This window comes from Podarcis gaigeae, assembly GCF_964106915.1.
Source record: "Podarcis gaigeae genome assembly, chromosome: 4".
NCBI lineage: Eukaryota > Metazoa > Chordata > Lepidosauria > Squamata > Lacertidae > Podarcis > Podarcis gaigeae.
The window spans coordinates 28152847-28160779 of NC_139677.1; the positions used below are offsets into that span (position 1 = coordinate 28152847).

The 7933-nt window shown below is 40.5% G+C and overlaps 1 long non-coding RNA gene across 1 annotated transcript; it reads left to right on the top strand.

The window, feature by feature from the left end:
- Nucleotides 1-241: 241 nt before the first annotated feature.
- LOC310843042 lies at nucleotides 242-7272 on the top strand. Its single transcript, XR_014563487.1, has 2 exons — nucleotides 242-1177; nucleotides 4113-7272. It is a non-coding gene; the product is annotated as an uncharacterized lncRNA (long non-coding RNA).
- The last annotated feature ends 661 nt before the right edge of the window (nucleotides 7273-7933 follow it).

The window sequence follows — 7933 nt, forward strand, 5'->3', positions numbered from 1 at the left end:
TAAACGCCATTGGGGATTGTACTGTTAACATGGGGAAGTGGCAAGGAGCATTGCTCAAAGGAAGGCACCTTAGAGAATTATAGCATACTTTGCCAACATTTCTCTGATGAAAATAAGGACGTACTGTTCCATAATAATAATAATAATATTTATCCCCCCCCATCTGACTGGGTTGCCCCAGCCAGTGGGGTAGCATGGGGGGTGCAGGGGGGGGCGGCCACACCGGGTGCAACATCTGGGGGTTAGGGTTAGGGGGCGCAAATCCACGGGTTAGGGGGCACAAATTACTTGCCTTGCCCCGGGTGCTGACAACCCACGCTACGCCACTGGCCCCAGCCAGTTTGGGCAGCTTCCAGCATATATAAAAACGTAAAAAAACCTCCCTATACAAAGCTTCCTTCAGATGTCTTCTAAAGGTTGTATAGTTACTGATCTCCTTGGCTCAGGGCCCCCCAAACTCTATGTCCTCCAACATTTCTCTGATGAAAATAGGGACATCCTAAGGACAAGGAGGGCATTGCGGTATCAAATCAGAAACTGAGATGGCTGCTGTAAATCTGGGACTGTTCCTGGAAAATAGGGACCCTTGGAGGGTTTCTGCATAGCATTGGAAGGGACCACAAGGGGGTAATTAATCAAACCCCCTTCAATGCAGGAATCTCTACTAGATCATACATGGTAGATGGCCATCCAACCTCTCCTTAAAAACCTCCAAGTCCACCACCTCCCGAGGGAGACTGTTCCACAGTCAAACAGCTCTTTTCCATCAGAAATATCTTCCTGATGTTTAGTTGGAGTCTATACACTGACTGACAGCAGCTCTTCAGCCCTCCTTGAAGATGGGCAGGGTTGAACCTGGAACCTTTCATATGTGTGGAGCATGTACAGAGCCTGTACATGGCTCTTCCTGGTGTGTTTAGGAATTCCAGAGGAGTCACCGTGCTGATCTATTGGGGCAGAAGAGTGAAGGAGGCTGTTAACAATAATAAATTTATTGTGGCATAAGCTTTCCTGGACTAGAATCTGCATCATCAGAGCCCTCTGCACGTCTACTTGAAAGTAAGTCCACACAACACATCAGGATTTATATCTGAGTATACATGCAAATGGTTGGCTGCACAGCATTTATAAACACCAGTCCTACATGCCTACAAACTTCATTGGTTCTTTCTCCCAGGTAAGTGCATCTATAAAGTTAACAAGGCAGAAAATCATGTATGTTTTCTCAGAAGTATGTCACAGTTAACTAGGACATACTCCCTTGTAAATTTGCTTAAGATTGAATTCTTGATTGATTCATTGCCTTGCTTCTAAATGATGAAATTGGAGAAGGTAGACAGTTGTTCTTAAACAACAACTTGCAGTTGCAGAGTCAAAGGATACCACATTATTAAGAAAGCAAAAGTTAACATTTAATTGGAATGGGAAACAGCTGGTGCAGTATTGTAAACAATCAAATCATTATTTTCTCAACCTCGTCCCTTCCCCCAGTCTGCAATATGAGGATATTAATAGCGACCTTGTAGAACTGCTGGAAGGATTACTGAAATAAAGTACTGTACATGAAGCACTTTGAACACAGGCTGACCCATCTTCAGAACACTCGGAAAATCCCCACTGGAGAAAGCAACTTTGATTTGTGACAAAGCTTAGGTGATTAACTACTAATCAATTAACTAGGTATTTAAACACTAAATAATTGACTACCAGTACAGTCCTAAGTAGGATTATTCATCAGTAAGTTCTATTGAATCCTTTGGGTTTTAGGAATAAATATGTATAACTGCAATCTTAGACTTCTTAGTTTGCCTATACATATTTATTTCAGAGTAAACATAGAACTTAACTTTTGAGTTATCATACCCTAAGACTGAAAAAACTCATCCTAGGTTTGTGAGCTGCTAGATAAAGTTTTTCCACATTCTTAAAGAGTAAAGGTATTTTTCGGATGCTGTAAGAACTTCTTATTGTAGTTTTTCATATGTTTTTGACTAAGCACTGAAAACAGATTATGGGAACCATCAAAAATACTTTTGGAGGACGTGCTTCATACTTGCAAGCCTGGATTGCTTCCAGATGAGGCTTCTAATGTACAATTGCTATGCCTCCTTAATGCAATTTTATTAGATTTCCGTTGTAACTGTTTCCATTGTTTGCATTCCACTTCCATTGTAACTGTTATCGTCCTATGTTTTCATTATAACTTGAGACTCTTGATTTCAGGGTTTGGGGTTCAAGTCCCACATTGGGCAAAATAATTCCTGCGTTGCAGGAGGTTGGATTAGAGATGATCCTCATGGTCCCTTCCAACTCTACAGTTCTATGAGTCTATGCTTCCTCTATATTTTTTCTTACCATCCAAAATCTGTTAAGGAAGTAAATATTGCCAGCTCTTTACAGATAATGGTAGGACAATAGAATGGGTTGTCCTTGGATAAGGTAATTACACCTTAGGTATGTTCCTTCTTTCTCTACTGCTTGCTATGCTTTTCCGGTTTTGGAGCCATTTCATGTCATGCACCACAAATCCTTTCTCTTGATCAACCAATTAATTGTTTCCTGGAATGAGATTTCCTCAACCACACATTTCAATTTAAGCTATTTAATTAGTTGATCACACTGTAAACAGCAGTGCTTGCTTCCAAGTACAGACATGTAAATTTTGTCTGTAATCCTATAAAGTTACAATCCTCTAGCCATGTACTTGCTTTCTTAGAAAATCTGTGTAGGTTCCACCTATAATCTGTCAGCCCTGTGCTATAGACACTATGTAAAAAAAAAAGTGGTACTCAACACTAGTCCTAGTTGGATAAACCCATCAAACTTAACTGACATGAGTAACTTATGTTTATTCATTTCAGTAGGTCTACTCTGAGTAAGATTTGGTTGAATACAACCCAGAATTGTGTTGTAGTAGATAGTACAGCTAACAAGCAGAGGAAATTGTGTTGTTCTAGATCCAGTTGTGGAATTGGCTACATTAGAAATCTGGCACCCTCAGGTGAAATCTACAGGAATTAGAGCCTGGTTGTGTAACCATGCTTACTTGGAAGTAAGATGAGCTGCAATCATCTTGACCGGTAGTATAGGCACTCTATAGACACAAATCCAGGTGCATGCACAAAAAATTGTTGCTAAAATGGTTTTGAGAAGCACATGCTTCAAAATGTCAGAAGTATGGTTGAAGGGTGGGGAAAAGGACAACGCTGCTCACACAGCTATGCCACACCCACCATAGCTATGTAATATAGTGGGATGCACACATCAAACAGTGCAAGATGAGTCCAGAAGCATGGATAATGGCTGCTTGCCATTCTGCTTTTAGCTTACAGCAGAAGAACAATGGTAGCACTATGAACTCTCTATCTGGAAGCATCCTGGCAGATTTCCAGCTGTTTCCAAAATCCTGTCCTTAGGAATGATTCAGCAGAAGGGGCTATATCTACTTCTTAATGTTTCTTTCCCCCTTTCTGCTATCACATCATAGGTTGAAAAAATAAATTTCAGCCTTTATTTTCTGCTATTGCCCCGTATCCATGCATGTTATGTCTTTGTTCTCCCGTTGGTGACTCTTGTCGTTTCTTTTACCCCCTCAAAATATTTGCTGAATAGGTGGAGTAGGAGTAAAGCAAGTGTTCACATAAGGAGGCTATTCATAAAGTACAGCAACCCTACCTTGGCCTCATTTCTGTAAATGTTATGAGCTCACAGGATGAGAGCCCTAATCATAACAGAATGGCTAGAATCAAAAGAGCTACTTTAGGTTCATTGAAAGAGCTGGGGTATGCTAGTGAGATTTCGGAAAACCTTTCTCCCTTTAGAACAGCAGAGCCCCATGCCAAATCACAAGCTGCTTTTGAAACATTTTTCATTTATAAATGCAGCTTATTTCTATGGAACATGGAAGGCTGCTGTTCAATAAATGCAGGGCTAATGCTGTCTTATGTATTTTTAAAATTGCACATAGAGTATAAAAAAATCTAATGTTCTAATTTGAGTTGCTGCTTAGCCCAAAACCCTCCAACCAAACAATTAAATTGGTACTTAATATTAAAAATTGTTCAGCTCATTCTGGGATTTTACAATGTGTCTTGTTTTTATGTGTGCACAAGTCTTAAAGTCTGCATCTGCTTGGGGGAAAGCCAAGATTCTCATGGTTTCACCAGCTGGGTCCTTCCATCAAAACACTCCAGATAAAATTGGTTCAGCTGGCAAGCTTGTAGAAGTTACTGTTCCTCTATAATGGAAAAGTTTCAAGTGACTGATAGTCCTAGTGCTAAGATTACACTGACCTCAAAGACTGCAATTTTCCATTGGGAAATTCCGAAAGTTGGATTGGCTTAAATGTTTAGTCTTGCTTATATATTAACACTTGTTTAAAAGAAAGAGAGGGAGAGGAAAAGAAGAAGAAGAAGAAGAAGAAGAAGAAGAAGAAGAAGAAGAAGAAGAACTAGCCCCAACCCTCTGTACAACACAACAGCAAGGGATCCTGGGGTCAGTGCCGAGTCTGGTTTGGAACACGTGAAAAGTGCTTGTACGTGACTCTGCCATTAAGCAACTTTAACAAGTTCATAAACTAAAACATGGTGAGTTAGGAGTTCCAGGTGTTGGCAGAATGAAAATTAATATTCTGGGCTTTTCTAATGTAGAAATATAGCAAATAACAGTTTCTCAGCCTTTGTCCCAGTGACACATGATTCAGAATCGGAATAGCATGTATTGTGTTAGTCCATATACTATAGCAGAATAAAACAACTTAGAAGACAAACGATTTACTTATGTAGCAATATAGGCATATTCATGTGTGCACATTGGTGTCTGTAATGCTACACACCATAAAATGTGAAGAGAAGATACTCATTTCCAAGCAAATGGGAATCTCTTAGCTGCCTTGAATCTTTGGCCATTTAGTTTCATCGGATGTCCATTGAGCTCTAGAGTTAAAAGAGAGAAAGAAAACTTTTTATTTATCTACTTTTTGCACACCATGAATTTTTTTTATTATTATTATTAATTTCATAAAATATATACACTGATTGTACGAAAACCTCAAAGTGGTTTACAAAAATTGTAATTGTATGTGCCTCCGTTGTGTTTCCTTCTTTCCTGCCTTTTTTTTCTAAACAAAAATGTTGTAACTTTTCCTTATAGGGAAGTGGCTCCATCCCCTTGATTAGCCTTTTCCCAACCCTTTCTAGCTATACAATATTATTTTTGAAGTGAAGTGACTAGAACATTTAGTTTAAAGAAAATATTTGACATCCTCAGATGTTTTTCTTCTTCTTAGAAGGGCTTGATTTTTATCTATCCTGGGTAAGGGTGGATCTTCCAGAGATGCGCATGCAGACCGGCCCAACTGGTTATGACCAGTCATTTCACTTACAAGCTGGGCCTGAAGGGTTGTAGCTTTTTGTCCTGATGATAGCTGGAGAAGCAGGAAGGTGTGGGGAAATTACTAGGGGTCTATGAGGAAACGTTGACTGACATGTAGCATCTGCAGCTTTTTAGCTTTGGAAGAAGAAAAGTCAAACAAGGGGGAAGGGATGTGATATAGAACAGGCTTCCTCAGCCTCGGCCCTCCAGATGTTTTTGGCCTACAAATCCCATTATCCCTAGCCAGCAGGACCAGTGGTCAGGGATGATGGGAATTGTAGTCTCAAAACATCTGGAGGGCCGAGGTTGAGGAAGCCTGATATAGAATTATATGTATGGTGTGTAGAAAATGGATAGGCCTCTCACATAATACTGCTACCTGAGGTCACTCAATGAAGCTAAATGGTGGGAGGTTCAAGGCAAACATCTTCATACAGCACATTGTTAAAACTTGGAATTTGCTACTGCAAGATAAGGTGGTGGCTACCGTTAAAAGTAGTTTTAAAATGGGATTAGACAGATTCACACAGAATGTGGTATCAATCGCTACCAGTGGGCTTATACTACCTCCAGCATCAGAGGGTCATATGCCCTTGAATACCAACTTCTGGGCGCGGCAGAGAGGATGAGTGGAAGAGTACTGTTGTGCTCACATTTGACTTGTGGGCTTCCTAGAAGCAACTGGTTGGCCACTGGGAACAGAGTACTGGACTGGATGAGCCTTTGACCTGATCCAGCACAGCTCTTAAGGCTCATGCCAGAATTCTGTTGGGCTAATAATAAAATAGTGTTGACCAGTGGGGTATGTAAGTAATTTTAGACCCTAGACTTAATGGTCATGTGGCAGGGGTGGGTGGGTTAGCCAGTCATGTTTATGAACTCAGCCTCAAGGTCCAGCCTTAGCTGAATCACTGCTGCTGAGCAGATACAACTTGGTATTGGCAGGCAGTGGTTGGACCCATTGCTGGCTGTATGTAGGCATAGTATTAAGCATACTTTTCACAGGTGGCAATGTGGGACAGGGTTTATTACGAGTAGGTGATCAAATGTTAATCTGTAGTATTATTAATCCCCTTTCAATTCAGGAGAAATCTGAATGTTGGTCTGCTTACAGTCTTTGACCTCAAGAATTCTGCAGGGTGCTGGAAACCTAAACTCAGTCATGGAGTCAAGGACACTGACCAGGTTCTTATTCTTCAGTGTTAAATGCATATACAGTGGTACCTCAGGTTAAGTACTTAATTTGTTCCGGAGGTCTGTTCTTAACCTGAAACTAATCTTAACCTGAAGCACCACTTTAGCTAATGGGGCCTCCTGCTGCCACCGCGCCACCGGAGCAAAATTTCTGTTCTCATCCTGAAGCAAAGTTCTTAACCTGAAGCATTATTTCTGGGTTAGCGGAGTCTGTAACCTGAAGCGTATGTAACCATAGCATTTCTTTTTGTAATTCAGTATTGTAGTTTGCCCTTTCATTACAGAATGGAACTATTCACTAGACATGACTTTAAAAGTATTAATGCTTGTATTATGTTTGTTTATTGTAGAATAGTTATCCAATTTATTCTGCCTCTGCACTCTCCTTTTGCCAACTGACTTCACTTCTGGCTCTCTATCTGAATATAACTGTGAGCCCTGAAGTCTAATTTAGTAAGTTTTATTGCAGTACTGCTTAGGGGGGAGCTAGGAAAAGGATCTTATTGTGTTGTTAGAATAATTAATATGTCTACTGCTTCACAGTGTTTCCCAAACATCCCTTTTCATTTTCCCTGCCTTTCTGGACCTCTTGAACTGATTTCTTCTTGCTACTTGCTGTTAGTGTTTCCTTGAGGCCCAGCAAAGGATATAGCTGGGTTAAAAAGGTCTCATTGTCATGCCAAAATAAATATTTGGAATACTGAAGCACAGTGGTTTCTTGTCTTTTTGTTAACGATTCAGGGCATTGTAATGTATTTTGTCTGCTGAAAAGTGCATTGCAATGATTAATCTGATGTGATAATTAAGTTGATTCCTTTGTAGCTTATGAAACCAGGGAGCTCTGAATGACTCAGTCCTCTGCCACATCTGGAAAAAGCATTATATATTGCAAATGGGGCTTGGAACGAAAAGCTGCTGTGTATCTGCCTCTTTTAACAGGGACACACTCTTTTTCAGAGTTCTAGCCAGGCTCTCCTCCAGTATTTTGTCCCTCTCCCTAATTTTCCAACCTGTGTGGAAAAACTATGCTTCCCCAAATGACACTCAGCTTTCTGGGGTCGTTGAAATACCAGAGGGTGTTTGTGTGGTCCTCAAGTTTATCCATTGTTGCTGTTATTTTGTATTCCTGTGATCCTTGGGGTTCCTTGAGCATGCTGATAACTTAATTTTGGTTTGTCATTTACTCTTCTTTTGGCTGCATAGCTGTCCGCACGCAACATCTGAGTTCACTATTAGAGGGGGTGATTCTGTTAATAATCCTTCTCTTATGTCACTTCAGCTGTTGTCTTGTGGGTCAGCTAGTCAGTCCTTTGTGATTCATCTTACCCTTGCATACTGCTGTGTGCCATGAATGAGATAGCTTATA